Here is a 16,069-nt window from a genome sequence, read left to right on the forward strand (position 1 = left end):
GGCTCACAACGCGGGCGAGGTCGAGGTGACGGTGACGGAGACGCGGGCCGGTGTGGGGACGGGGATGGGCCGGCGACGCGGACGGCGCGACGGTGGCGGCGCGACGAGGACGGGGGCGGCGCGGAGTCGACGGGGATGGCGCGACGGCGGCGGCGATGGCGTGGGACGGGGCGGCGGCGATGAAATAGAGAGGAAGTGGGAGATGAAACTGCAAAATTTCCAAGTGTTTTCTTATATAGGATGGACCTTTAGTACCGGTTGGAGCCACTAACCGGTACTAAAGATCTGTTTTGGCCAGGCCAAGCGGCGGGAAGGGCAGGCCTTTAGTACCGGGTGGTGGCTCCAACCGGTACTAAAGACCCCCCTTTAGTACCGGTTGGTGCCACGACCCGGTACTAATTGGGGGTGTGCTGGCAGGCGAGAGGCGCAGATGTTTAGTCCCACCTTGCTAGTCGAGGAGTGCCAGGACCTGTTTATAAGCCCCGGCGCGGGCACTGCACTGAGCTCCTCTCAAATGCAAGCCTTCTAGGCCTACCTCTGCTACTCTGCCATGTGGGGCCTATTGGGCTTGCGGGCCTGCATCCTAGCGCAACAACAGGTTGGGTTTCTAGTCGTATGCAGGCCGCTGTGGCCCAGTAGGCGGGCTTTTTTCTTTTTTTCTTTTCTGCATTATTAATTTTGTTTTATTTATTTTTAGTTGTTTTTTTGCTGTATTTAGAGTTTCTTTGTGAATACATTTTTCAGTGATTCTTTTTTATTATGTTTAATATTAGTGTGTTTTTATCATGATATTCAATTTGGTAATGCTTAGGTTATTTAAAAAATGAAATGCCTTTGTAACAGATGAGTTTTTGTCCGAAACCCTGATAGTTCGAAAGAGATTGTCCATTTTGTACATGAAGTGCATCGAGTTTTTGCCGTAACCCTCTCTACGTTTTTGCACATGCTATGTGGGTGAAATTATGATACCATGCCAACTTTCAACCTTTTCGGAGTTCATTTGAAGTGTTTTTCAATTTAGCTGAAAAAATCAGTAAATGCATGAAATAATTTGTTTGCACATAAAATTTCTTCGCATTTCAAATGCCAAAACACATAACTACCCTAACTATTACAGAGATTCCCTCCTGGGTGTGAAACACAGAAGAAAGTGATGCCGGTCACATCCCAGATCTTTGGGTGTGAAACTTTTTCTTCGCGTGTGTCCCTTTGCGCCGTAACCATGGAAAATCTTCATCATTTAACGGGATGCTCGGGTCAATATTCATTGTGAATGGAGGAGCAATTTCATCAAACTTTTCATAATCTCCTGACATGTCTGTCTTGTCATCCACTCCCACGACGTTTCTCTTCCCAGAAAGAACTATATGCCGCTTTGGCTCATCGTATGATGCATTCGCTTCCTTATCTTTTCTTTTTCTCGGCTTGGTAGACATGTCCTTCACATAGAAAACCTGTGCCACACCATTGGCTAGGACAAATGGTTCGTCTGCATACTCAAGATTGTTGAGATCCACTGTTGTCATTCCGTACCGCGGGTCTTTCGTTACCCCGCCTCGTGTCATATTGACCCATTTGCACCGAAACAAAGGGACCTTCAAACCACGTCCATAGTCAAGTTCCCATATGTCCTGTATATAACCATAATATGTTTCCTTTCCCGTCTTGGTTGCTGCATCAAAGCGGACACCACTGTTTTGGTTGGTGCTCTTCTTATCTTGGGCGATCGTGTAAAATGTATTACCATTTATCTCGTACCCATTGAAAGTCATTATATTCAAAGATGGTAACTGGGACAGCGAGTACAGGTCATCTTCAATAGAGGCATCATGCATGGTACGTGTCTGCAACCAGCCGGCGAAACTCCTGGTTTGTTCACGTGTAATCCAGTCATCAGACCGCTCTGGGTGTTTGGAGCGTAGAAAATTCTTGTGTTCGTCTATATACGGAGCCACCAAGGCGGAATTCTGTAGAACTGTGTAGTGTGCTTCAGTGAGAGAATGTCTGTCCATACATATTATTCGATCCCCTCCCAGCGTGCCTTTTCCATCCAGTCTACCCTTATGCCGCGATTCAGGAACACCAATCGGCTTAAGGTCAGGAATAAATTCAATACAAAACTCAATGACCTCCTCATTTTCATGGCACTTGGAGATGCTTCCTTCTGGCCTAGCACGGTTATGAACATATTTCTTTAAGACTCCCATGAACCTCTCAAAGGGGAACATATTGTGTAGAAATACAGGACCCAAAACGTTAATCTCTTCGCATAGGTGAACTAGGACATGCATCATGATGTTGAAGAAGGATGGTGGGAACACCAACTTGAAACTGACAAGACATTGCACCAAATCATTCTCTAACCTTGGTATGATTTCTGGATCGATTACCTTCTGAGAGATTGCATTGAGGAATGCACATAGCTTCACAATGGCTAATCGAACGTTTTCCAGTAGAAGCCCCCTCAATGCAACCGGAAGCAGTTGCGTCATAATCATGTGGCAGTCATGAGACTTTAGGTTCTGGAACTTTTTCTCTGCCATGTTTATTATTCCCTTTATATTTGACGAGAAGCCAGACGGTACCTTAATACTGAGCAGGCATTCAAAAAATATTTCCTTCTCTTCTTTGGTAAGAGCGTAGCTGGCATGACCCTGATGTATGCCGTCTTTTTCGTTCATATGTTGCTGGTCCTCCCGTGTCTCAGGTGTATCTTTTGTCTTCCCATACACGCCCAAGAAGCCAATCAGGGTCACGCAAAGATTCTTCGTCACGTGCATCACGTCGATTGCGGAGCGGACCTCTAGGTCTTTCCAATAGGGTAGGTCCCAAAATATAGATTTCTTCTTCCACATGGGTGCGCGTCCGTCAGCGTCATTCAGAACAGGTTGTTCGCTAGGACCCTTTCCAAAGACTACCTTCAAATCCTTGACCATATCATGTACATCAGCACCAGTACGGTGGCGAGGATTTGTCCGGTGATCTGCCTCACCTTTGAAATGCTCGCCTTTCTTTTTTACGACATGCCTGCTCGGAACAAATCGACGATGTCCCAGGTACACATTCTTCTCACAATTAGCCAAATATATACTATCAGTATCGTCCAAACAGTGCATGCAATTACGGTATCCCTTGTTTGTCTGTCCTGAAAGGTTACTGAGAGCAGGCCAATCATTGATGGTCACGAACAGCAACGCCTTTAGGTCAAACTCTTCCCCCATGTGCTCATCCCACGCACGTACACCTGTTCCATTCCACAGCTGTAAGAGTTCTTCAACTAATGGCCTTAGGTACACATCAATATCGTTGCCGGGTTGCTTAGGGCCTTGGCTGAGCACTGGCATCATAATGAACTTCCGCTTCATGCACAACCAAGGAGGAAGGTTATACAAAAATAGAGTCACAGGCCAGGTGCTATGGTTGCTGCTCTGCTCCCCAAAAGGACTAATGCCATCTGCGCTTAGACCAAACCATACGTTCCTTGCGTCATCTGCAAACTCCTTCCCATACTTTCTCTCGATTTTTCTCCACTGCAACCCGTCAGCGGGTACTCTCAACTTTCCGTCTTTCTTACGGTCTTCTCTGTGCCATCGCATCGCCTTGGCATGCTCTTTGTTTTGGAACAAACGTTTCAACCGTGGTATTATAGGAGCATACCACATCACCTTGGCAGGAATCTTCTTCCCGGGCCGCTCGCCCTCGACATCACCAGGGTCATCGCGGCTGATCTTATAGCGCAATGCACCACATACCGGGCAAGCGTTCAAATCCTCGTACTCACTACGTTAGAGGATGCAATCATTAGGGCATGCATGTATCTTCTGCACCTCTAACCCTAGAGGGCAGACAACCTTCTTTGCTTTGTACGTACTCTCGGGCAATTCGTTGTCCTTTGGAAGCATATTCTTTATCATTACCAGCAACTTTCCCAATCCCTTGTCAGATACACCATTCTCTGCCTTCCATTGCAACAATTCCAGTGTGGTGCCCAGCTTTTTCTTGTCACCTACGCAATTCAAGTACAACAATTTTTTATGATCCTCTAACATGCGCTGCAACTTCTTCTTCTCCAAATCACTTGCGCAGTTTCTCTTTGCATCGGCAATGGCCCAACCTAGATCATCAACGGGCTCATCTGATGCCTCTTCTTCAGCTTCTTCCCGCATTGCCGGCTTAGCTTTTCCCGCATTACCAGCTCAGCTTCTTCCCCCATTGTTGTATCATCGTATTCAGGGAACCCATGGCCAGGATAGCTGTCATCGTCCTGTTCTTCTTCATTGTCTTCCATCAAAACCCCTCTTTCTCCGTGCTTGGTCCAAACATTATAGTGGGGCACGAAACCGGACTTAAACAGGTGGACGTGAATGGCTCTTGACTTAGAGTAATTTAGATCATTCTTACAGCCAGCACATGGACAAGGCATAAAACCATCCGCCCGCTTGTTTGCCTCAGCCGCAAGCAGAAAAGTTTGCACGCCATTAATGAACTCGGGAGAGCATTGGTCATTGTACATCCATTGTCGGCTCGTCTTCATTACACAACATCGAAAAAGACCAAATTAATACAAGTTCATACATAAAGTTCATACAACACTTAAATGCAACAAACAAATAACTCTCTAGCTAAAGAATTTAAATGCAACAAAAAATGCGATCAAGATCACAACTAAGGTAACAATTGATCCAACAGCATAATGATACCAAGCCTCACTATGAATGGCATATTTTCTAATCTTTCTAATCTTCAAGCGCATTTTCTCCATCTTAATCTTGTGATCATCGACGACATCGGCAACATGCAACTCCAATTCCATCTTCTCCCCCTCAATTCTTTTCAATTTTTCCTTCAAATCTTCGTTTTCTCTTTCAACTAAATTTAACCTCTCGACAATAGGGTCGGTTGGAATTTCCGGTTCAACTACCTCCTACATACAAATATCTATGTCAACTTGATGGGCATAATTTGTCATAAACACGAAATGCAACACTGATAATATACCACATCTGAATCATAACCTGGACGAGGGCCGACAGGGACGGATATCAAAACCATGGCACTATGTATAACAAACAACGTATGGGTAAGATAATTATACGAGTAACTATATATCCAAATCACACAAACATCAATTTTTTATATAAAACATTCATGAACAAGAGGCTCACCACAAGGTGGTGCCGGCGACGGGACGTTGCGGGCGATCGACGGTGGTTACGACGGAGATTTAGAAGGCACTAAGTAAACCACACCTACATATGCAAACTAAGTGTTATTTTTTTAACCTCAAATTGCATATAAATCAAATACTAGCACATATATATAATTCCTCCCAAATTACTAAACTCACAAATCAATCACTATATAAAGCATTGCAAGAGCTAATCTAGCAATGAGAGATGAAAGGACAAAGTTTCTAACCTTTGTGATCATTTGAATGGATGGGGGCCTTCAAATCTTGACAAATTTTGGGCAAAATGTGTGATGAGCTTGAGAGGAAGAGGGAAAGAACAGAGAGGAGAGGGGAAAGGGGAAGAACAGAGCGAGCACGGGTGGACGAAGGGTTTATGTAGGATGACCTTTAGTACCGGTTCGTGATACGAACCGGTACTAAAGGTGCTAGAGGGGCCCCAGACTGACAACATCCTGCCACCACTCACTTTAGTACCCGTTTGTGGCACGGACCGGTGCTAAAGGTTCGCCACGAACCGGTACTAATGAGAGCAGCCGGCTAGTCGTTGGAACCGGCACTAATGCACACATTAGTGCTGGCTCAAAATCAAACTTGCACTAATGTGCTTCACATTTGACCCATTTTATACTAGTGCAATAGGATCGCCTGGCACGATTAGAGCTCGCCTAGCAATTCGGCCCCCGTCCCAGTCCTAGTGAAGCGACAAAATCCGTGCCGTGCGCACATAACTACGCATTAAAAATACCATGGACATAGGCGGGGGCACGATCAGGACACGCCCTGCATTGTGGCTTAACCACACTAGGGGCTGTATACCTTCGACATTCCTTTTCTCTTTCAGGGCCTAACTCCATGGAAGCCCTTTCCGGCAGTACGATTGCCGGACACATTCCGAAAGCAACAACCAAGGCGGCAAGGAGCTAAGATGAACACGGGAACCGCCAGGTGGTCTCTAGTAATAATTGATATACCCGCTTTTCACCATTTCATGCGCAGCTTGCTCGGGGATAGGACATTTCGAATTGTCCTACTTTATGCTTATTGCACTACTTGTACCAAGTACGCTTCAACATATCATTTAAATAACAATGCATATCATTAATCTATCATTGCATTATTTAAGTTTTTCTCTTTCTCTTATATGTCCATTTACGATAATCCGCACCCGCACGTGCGGGTACGGTCAGTTCGCCAGGGGTCCTCGTTTACCCCATAACACGGCGCAAAAAGTACGAAGACTTTCGACAGTGCGGCACCCCGAACTTATAGCATTATATGCATCAACTCCGAATCATGTCTTTGGTCAAATGTTGGGTTGCCCGGCTCCCACGCTTTGGTACCTTACGTTCCGCTATATCGGCTAAGGTAGCGGTGGGAAAACTACTGTGATTTTGTCCCGGTTCTTCCGGACGAGCACCTCAGTAGAGAAAGCCAAAAACTGACTCTCATGATAAGGCGAGAGACTGGTCGCTGTTCGAGAGGTCTCAAGTCCTTAAAGACTTTTTCCGCTTCGGGCGAGGAGTCGGCCTTGTCCGGCTTAGGCGTGTATAGCGCCCCAAATTCGACCCTCCGAATACCAGGGGCTTCGCCAAAAAATTAAAACCATAGACTTCTATGGCTAAGTGAGAGTCATAAAGCATTATAGTCCGATTGCCTGTTTCATTGCGCTGAACACCTCCCTTGAAGGACCCAAAATTGGGGTAAAGAGTGTTCATATTTATCCCGAACACCCCAGTACTAGCTACATGGGGGTAGAAGCCGACGACTGGCTAACTCTCAGATTTTATGAACGGCCGCACAGAAGGTAATATTTCAAATTAAGAAAGTGTCGCATGGCGCAAACGAACTCGTTTAAATATTACAGGATCACATGGGAATGTTTATTCAAAAATTACATCCTTGGGACATTCATCTGCCACTAAGCGGGAACCCTTCAGGACACTCTCATAATAATTCTCGGGGCAGCGATGCTCCTTGCCCTCTGGCGGCCCCTCCTTCACCAGCTTCATGGCGTCCAGCTTCGTCCAGTGCACCTTCGCCTGGGCAAAAGCCCTATGTGCACCCTCGGTGCAGATGGACCGCTTGATGACTTCAAGCCGTGGGCAAGCTTCCACTAGCCGCCTCACCAGGCCAAAGTAGCTGCCGGACAAGGGCTCGCTAGGCCGCATCCGGACTATAAGGCCCCTCATGGCCTGTTCGGCCGCCTTGTGAAGCTCGACCAACTGCTTCAGCTGGTCGCTCAAGGGCACGAGGTGTTCGGTCCCAGTATACTGAGACCAGAACAACTTCTCTGTTGAGCTCCCCTCCTCAGCCCGGTAAAACTCTGCGGCATCCAGTACACTACAGGGAAGATCTGCAAACGCTCCTGGAGAGCTCCGAACTCGGGTAAGAAAAAGGAAAGTCTCCTTCACATGCTTGCTTTGCATATTGAATGCCTTACCCGCTGCTATCTTCTTCACCGCGTCAATCTCCTGAAGGGCCTTGTGGGCTTCGGCCTTGGCGCTCCGGACGCTTTCAAGCGCCTGCGCGAGCTCAGACTCTCGCGTCTTGGAGTCAAGCTCCAAGGATTCGTGCTTTTTGGCAAGAGCCTCGAGCTCTTGCTGCACCTCGCCTACTCGGGCTTCTTGTTTCTCCCGTTCAATGCGTTCTTTGGCCGCTTTGTCTTCGGCCTCGGACAACGCCTTCCTCAGGGTCTCCACCTCGGTCGTGGCCCCTGACAAATTCATGATGATCCTATTACTTCATACCCGAACTTCTTTTTAACTATATAGACAAGGGTATATCTTACTTTGCTCTCTTCGAGCTACCTCTTGGTAAGTCCGAGCTCATCCTCGGACCGCTTTAGGGCCTGCTTCAGCGCAGAGACCTCCGCAGTACATGCGGCAGCGGCCAGCAGTGAAGCCTGCACATACACATAAACATACTCTAATTAGACTCCTGAGTTATCATTTGATCCTCTATTCGGTTTTTCTTCGCGAACGCTGAATAGAGCATTAGGGGCTACTATCTATGTGGTAATATTTTCTTATATTTTGATTGCTTACCTCAAAGCCTGTTAGGAGGCTGGCGCAAACTTCGGTCGGTCCATTTTTGGCGGACTGAACCTTCTCGACCACCGCACTCATGATAGTGCGGTGCTCTTCTTCGATGGAAGCACCGCGAAGCGCTTCCAGCAGGTTGTCCAGTGCCTCTGGTTGGATAGAAGACACCGGCACAGATGGTTGGCCCCCATTGACGGGGGACCGCCTGCCGGAGTCTGATACCATCGAAGGTTCCGGCGCAGTGTCCGGCTGGGGCCCGAACTCAAAGCCCGTAGGAGCCTCACTCCCTTGGTACCCAGGGTCCGGGAAGTCGCCGTTAGGCGCCCCCAGGACCACCTCCCCTTGGCTCGGTGCCTTTTGAGACAACACCTCGGCGTTGTCCATAGGGCGAGGGGTGGAAGCAGTCGGAAGAGAACCGTTGTTCATATCCGACGAGTCCAAAGAGCCGCTCGACAAAGGTACGTCGAGATGAGCTCGGGACGGACTGCATAATCATGTTCGGCATGAGGGCAGGCAGTACAATAAAACATACCATGAAGTACTATGGTGTCCAGACACTTACGATTTCGCCAGGGGCTTGACCCTGGGTAGCCACTCGTCACCGCAGTCGGCGGCCGTCGTGGCGCAGTCTGAAGGGAGGGTCCTTCCCTTCTTGGACCCTTCGGCCTCCCCGGATGGGTCGGCCTTCCTTTTCTTGTCTCCCCTGGCTGGGGGGAGAACTTCTCTCCTCCTCCTCATTTCTGTGGGCAGAGTGCGTGTCAGAGTCATCGTCCGATGACTCCAATACATCCTTGCGCCAGAGACCCTTTCGGGTCCCCACGGCCTTCTTCTTGGTCTTCTTTTCCGGCACCTCATAGGGTGCCGGAGTCAGAATCTTTGTCACAAGAGCGTCTGCAGGATCTTTGGGCAGCAGAGCTGGGCTATCAAGCTGCTCCACCATCTCTATCCAGTCCTGTTAATGACATGGAAGTTCAGATCCTGCACACAACCAAACCGGGGCAAATAATTACCCTGAGAGATATAAAAACCTACCGGATTGGCGCGGCGCTTTGCGCTGAGTCCGCGGTCCTCGGTGAGGGAGGGAGGCATCTCGGCGCTCTTGAACAGCACCCTCCAGACGTCCTCGTGCGTCATGTTATAGAGCTCTCGCAGCGTCTGGTGCTTGGCCGAGTCGAACTCCCACAAATTGAATGCCCGTCTTTGGCACGGAAGGATCCGGTGGAAGAACATAACCTGGACCACATTGACAAGCTTGATTTTTTTTGCTCGTCATGTTCTGGATGCAGGTCTGGAGTCCGGTCAGCTCTACCGAAGAACCCCAGGACAGGCCCTTCTTTTTCCAGGAGGTGAGCCATGTGGGGATTCTGGATCGAAATTTGGGGGCCGCCACCCAGTTGGAGTCGCCCGGCTCGGTGATGTAGAACCACCCCAATTGCCACCCCATTATGGTATCCACATAGGTGCCCCGAGCCAGGTGACATTAGGCATTTTGCCCAACATGGCGCCTCCACACTCTGCTTGCTGGCCTCCCACCACCTTCGGTTTGACATTGAAGATTTTTAGCCATAGGCCGAAGTGGGGCCTGATGCGGAGGAAGGCCTCGCACACGACGATAAACGCCGAGATGTTGAGGATGAAATTGGGGGCCAGATCATGAAAATCCAGCCCGTAGTAGAACATGAGCCCGCAGACAAATGGGTGGAGAGGGAATCCCAGTCCGCGGACAAAATGGGTAAGAAAAACTACCCTCTCATGGGGTTCGGGCGTTGGGACGATCTGCCCCGCATTCGGCATCCGGTGCGCAATATCTGCAGCCAGGTATCCGGCTTCCCGTAACTCTTTGATGTTCTCCTTCGTGACAGAGGAGACCATCCACTTGCCTCCTTCTCCAGACATGCTTGGAGTGGTTCAAGAAGAAGAACGCGAGCTTGGGCGCTAGAGCTCGAGTGTGTGGGAATGGGTAAGCGAGGAGGAAGAAGGCGTGGGTGAAAAAAGTAAATCTTTGTCCCTTTTATAAGGGCGGAAGAGGCGATGTGCCTTCCCACTTGCCTAGCAAAACTGCTTATTCCCCAGGCGCCGCAATTGATGGCACAGTTGGGTTACCCACGTCCGTATTGATGAGAATCCCGTGATAAGGGGAACACGATCTTTGCTTTGACAAGACGTGTCAAGAAAACCGCCTCGCGATATGTGCGGAGCTGGTTAAGAAAAGTGGTTCGAATAAAAATCAAGCCATGGCATGATGTCATGCTGTCAAAACGTGTCAACATATTAGATTCGTGGAAATATTATTCTCTCTACGGTGGTATGTGGAACTTATTTGGCAGGGTCGAACACTATCCTTGTATTCAAAATCTTCAATGGTGTATTTGGAGGAGGAACCCGCCTTGCAATGCCGAAGACAACACTGCGCGCCGGACTCATCGTCATTGAAGCCTGGTTCAGGGGCTACTGAGAGAGTCCTAGACTAGGGGGTCTCCGGACAACTGTACTATGCAAATTTGAAGAATTTGAACAACTGAGGAAATTCAAACTGAAGAAAAACTCAAATTGAAAAAAAAATCAACTTTTGTTGGTGGCGTGACCCACCGTATAAGAATGATGATTTCAGATGCCGTGTACAATTGTCGTAGGGCTCTGAGAATCAAATTCTTCATTAATTTCTTCACACTTAGAGGGTTAGTCTTCATTGATTGGAGAAAAACGTTACTGAGGGAGTCCTAGACTAGGGGTCTCCGGACAGCCGGACTATATCCTTTGGTCGGGCTGTTAGACTATGAAGATACAAGTTTGAAGACTTCGTCCCGTGTCTGGATGGGACTCTACTTGGCGTGGAAGGCAAGCTAGGCAATACGGATATGTATATCTCCTCCTTTGTAACCGACCTTGTGTAACCCTAGCCTCCTCCGGTGTCTATATAAACCGGAGGGTTTTAGTCCATAGGACGACAGACAATCATACCATAGGCTAGCTTCTAGGGTTTAGCCTCTTTGATCTCATGGTAGATCAACTCTTGTAATACTCGTATCATCAAGAACAATCAAGCAGGACGTAGGGTATTACCTCCATCAAGAGGGCCCGAACCTGGGTAAACATCGTGTCCCCTGCCTCCTGCTACCATCCGCCTTAGACGCATAGTTCGGGACCCCCTACCCGAGATCTGCCGGTTTTGACACCGACAGTTACTTCGTGTGTTGCACATCTAAGTCATCAATTTTGCATAAGTGTTAGGATGTGTGTCCTTTTCGAAGAACATTCGAAGATTCTAAGATATTTAGCTCACACCACAACTTGCTAAATCTCTTCTCATCCAAGGGCTTTGTGAAGATATCGTCTAGTTGTTCTTTAGTCTTCACGTGCTCAATAGAGATGTCGCCCTTCAACACATGATCACGAAGAAAATGATGACGAATCTGAATGTGCTTTGTCTTTGAGTGCTGAACAGGGTTATGAGCAATCTTGATGGCACTCTCATTGTCACAGTAGAGTGGAACATTCTTCACATTGATGCCATAGTCCTTGAGGGTTTGCTTCGTCCATAGCAATTGAGCACAACACGAACCAGCAATAGTGTACTCAGCTTTAGCAGTAGAGAGTGATACGCAGTTCTGTTTCTTCGAGGACCAACATACCAAGGATCGTCCGAGGAAATGGCATGTGCCTGACTTGCGGTCCACACGATCACCAGCATAGTCAGAGTCTGAATATCCAATGAGATCAAAAGCCGAGCCCTTGGGATACCATAATCCAAGTGTTGGAGTGTGAGCTAGATATCGAAGAATATGCTTCACAGCCTTATGGTGTGATTCCTTCGGTGTAGCTTGAAAGCGGGCACACATGCAAACACTAAGCATAATATCTGGCCTAGATGCACATAAATACAATAAAGAGCCAATCATGGAGCGGTATACCTTTTGATCAAAGTCTATACTGAGGGAGTCCTCGACTAAGGGGTGTTGGTGAGCTGGCTAACTACAGCACCTCCGCACTCCACCTATTCCCCGCCGACTACCTTTGGTTTCACATTGAAGGTCTTGAGCCATAAGCCGAAGTGTGGGGGGATTCGGAGGAAGGCCTCACATGTAATGATGTATGCCGAGACATGGAGGAAAGACTCTGGGGCTAGATCGTGAAAACCTAGTCCATAATAGAACATTAGCCCCCAGACGAAGGGGTGAAGAGCGAGCCCTAGCCCTCGAAGGAAGTGTGAGATGAACACGACCCTCTCGCCAGATCTGGGGGTCGGGATAACCTACCCTTGAGCAGGAAGCCTGTGGTAGATTTCCGCGGTCAGATATCTGGCCGCTCGAAGCTTCGCAATATCCTCCTCTATAACGGAGGAAACCACCCATAGGCCTTGAGGGCTGGGTCCAGACATAATGGGGAAGCTCGGAGCAATGAAGTCGAAACCTTGGGTGCTAGAACTCGATGTTGGAGAGGCTGAGGAGAAGTTTGGCATCAAAAAGGACGGCCCTTGGTTCCTTTATAAAGGCAGCAGGGATTAAACGCCTCCTGCTGAGCCTGAAAGCCTGCCTATTCCTAAGGAATCTTTCCAACGGAACGGTTGGGTTACTCGCGCTCGTATTAATGAGAATCCCGCAATAAGGGGACACGATCTCTGCTTCGACAGAACGTGCCAATAGCAACCGCGCCTCGAAACATGGAACGGCGGGACAGGAAACGGTTTGAAAAACCAGCGAGCGTGATGTCACGTTGTAAAAAGTTGTCAGCAGATTGGACTCTTGGAATGTTATATTCTCGCTGCGGTTGTGTGTGGTGTGTGTGTTACAGGTCCGTACACCTTCAATATGTCCGAGGACTATCTTGGAGTTCGGAAGGAGGAACCTGCCTTGCAATGCCGAAGACAGATCTATGCGCCGGACACGTTGTCATTGAAGCCAGGTTCAAGGGCTACTGAGGGAGTCCTGGACTAAGGGGTCCTCGGGCGTCCGACCTGTTAGCCATGGGCCGGACTGATGGGCTGTGAAGATACGAAGACCAAAGACTGCACCCGTGTCCGGATAGGGCTCTCCTTGGCGTGGAAGGCAAGCTTGGCGACCAAATATGTAGATTCCTTTTTAACCGACCTTGTGTAACCCTAGATCCTCCCGGTGTCTATATAAACCGGAGGACTTAGTCCGGGAGACAGACATTATCATAGCCATATAAGCTAGACCTCTAGGGTTTAGTCATCACGATCTCGTGGTAGATCAACTCTTGTAATACTCATATTCATCAAGATCAATCAAGAATGACATAGGGTATTACCTCCATAGAGAGGGCCCGAACCTGGGTACAACATTGTGTCCCCTGTCTCCTGTTACCATGGACTTTAGACGCACAGTTCGGGACCCCCTACCTGAGATCCACTGGTTTTGACACCGACATATACCATTTTCATCAATGCATAGATGGCCATTTGTGGGCATAGGGATTTTGACGCCTTTGCAATCTTGCATGCCGAATTTCCTCAATACATCCTTGAGGTATTTCTCCTGAGATATGAAGATGCCGTTTCATTGTTGACGTATTTGAAGACCCAAGAATAATTTCAATTCTCCCAACATAGACATTTGATATTCTTCACTCATCATATAGGCAAATTCATCACTGTAACATTGGTCAGTATAGCCAAAGATGATATCATCAACATATATTTGGCACACGAATAATTGATCATCATAGGTTTTGGTGATAAGAGTTGGGTCAAGTGAACCGAGTTTGAAGCCTTTGTTCATGATGAATTCCTTCAGAGTATCATACCATGCCCGAGGGGCCTGCTTGAGGCCAAAGAGGGCCTTGTTGAGTCTGAAGACTTTGTGAGAATGCTTTGGATCTTCAAAACCTGGGGGTTGAGCAACATGTACTTCTTCCTCAAGCTTAACATTGAGGAATGCACTTTTCACATCCATTTGATATAAGATGATATTATGATGGTTAGCATAAGAAAGCAATATGTGAATAGCCTCAAGCCTAGCAAGTGCAAAAGTTTCATCAAAATCAATTCCTTCAACCTGTGTGTAGCCTTGAGCTACAAGCCGTGCCTTATTCCTCACCACAAGGCCATTTTCATTTTGCTTGTTGTGGTAGATCCATTTGGTGCCGATGATATTGTACTTGCGATGATCTGGTCGCTTGACAAGTTCCCAAACATTGTTGAGCTCGAATTGAAGTAATTCCTCTTGCATTGCTTGAATCCACTCAGGCTCCAGAAATGCCTCATCTACTTTGGTGGGCTCTATGATAGAGACAAAAGCAAAGTGCCCACAAAATTTAGACAAATGTGAAGCTTTTGAGCGTATGAGAGGACCTGGTGCTTTGATGTCGTTGATGATTCTCTCAATCTGCACTTCATTAGCAACGCGAGGATGAGCGGGTTGACGACGTTGAGGGGGATCATCATTTTCTTCAGAGCCATTTTCCTCAGGTGCACCAGCATGATGTTCTTCACGATTAGGAATGACTTCTTCAGCAGATTCTTCGGTAGGAATGACATCCTCAGTGGCCTTGAACTTAATGGATTCCTCAGGTGGTATTTCATCTAGCACAGGAGGTAGGTGCTCTCTTTGCGGGCCTTAGTTTCATCGAACCGCACATCTACAGTTTCAACAACCTTGTGGTGATAGGTGTTGAAGACTCTGTAGGTGTGCGAGTCCTTTTTGTAACCAAGCATAAAACCTTCATGTGCTTTCGGTGCAAATTTAGAATTGTGATGAGGATCTCTAATCCAATATTTAGCATCGAAGACTTTGAAATAACTCACATTGGGTTTCTTGTTAGTGAGGAGTTCATATGAGGTCTTTCTGAAGAATTTGTGAAGATATACCCTATTGATGATGTGGCACGCACTATCAATTGCCTCAGGCCAGAAGCGAGGAGGCATCTTGTATTCATCAAGCATAGTGCGAGCCATCTCAACAAGAGTCCTGTTCTTGCACTCCACGATGCCATTCTGCTGAGGAGTATAAGGAGCAGATATCTCGTGAGTAATACCAAGTTCATCAAGATAGTCATCAAGACCAGTATTCTTGAACTCGGTTCCATTGTCACTTCTGATGTGCTTGATCTTCACACCAAAGTTGGTTGAAGCCCTCGAGGAAAATTGTTCGAAGACTTCCTGCACTTCAGTTTTGTTAGTGATGATATGCACCCATGTGTAATGAGAATAGTCATCAACAATGACAAAGCCATATAAAGATGCAACATTAGTAAATGGGGCATAATGAGTAGGGCCAAAGAGATCCATGTGAAGCAATTCAAATGGAGGAGTGGTAGTCATGATGGACTTTGATGGATGCATGGCCTTGGTCATCTTTCCAGCTTCATAAGCTCCAGACTGGTGATCCTTGGGGAATTTGACACCCTCGATGCCAATGACATGCTTCTTCTTCGCTAGAGTGTGCAAGTTCCTCATGCTAGCATGACCAAGTCATCGATGCCATAGCCAGCCTTCTAAAGCTTTTGCAAGTAGACATGTAGCAGGTTGCGGTCCTGTAAAGAAATCAACAATATACAGATCTCCTCTCCTAAAGCCTTCAAAGACTTTGGAATTCTCAGCTTCCATGATCACAACACAACGATACTTGCCAAAGACAACAATCATATCAAGATCACAAAGCATTGAGACAGACATGAGGTTGAACCCTAAGGACTCGATAAGCATGACTTTGTCCATGTGTCGATCCTTTGAGACAACAACCTTACCTAGACCCAATACCTTGATTTTGCCTTTGTCAGCATAGGTGATATGCTTCAGATGTGATGGAGATAAAGCAGTGTCCATCAATAAGTTCTTGTCACCAGTCATGTGATTTGTACATCCACTATCGAGGACCCA

Source organism: Triticum urartu, chromosome 4, assembly GCF_003073215.2.
Source record: "Triticum urartu cultivar G1812 chromosome 4, Tu2.1, whole genome shotgun sequence".
Taxonomy (NCBI): domain Eukaryota; kingdom Viridiplantae; phylum Streptophyta; class Magnoliopsida; order Poales; family Poaceae; genus Triticum; species Triticum urartu.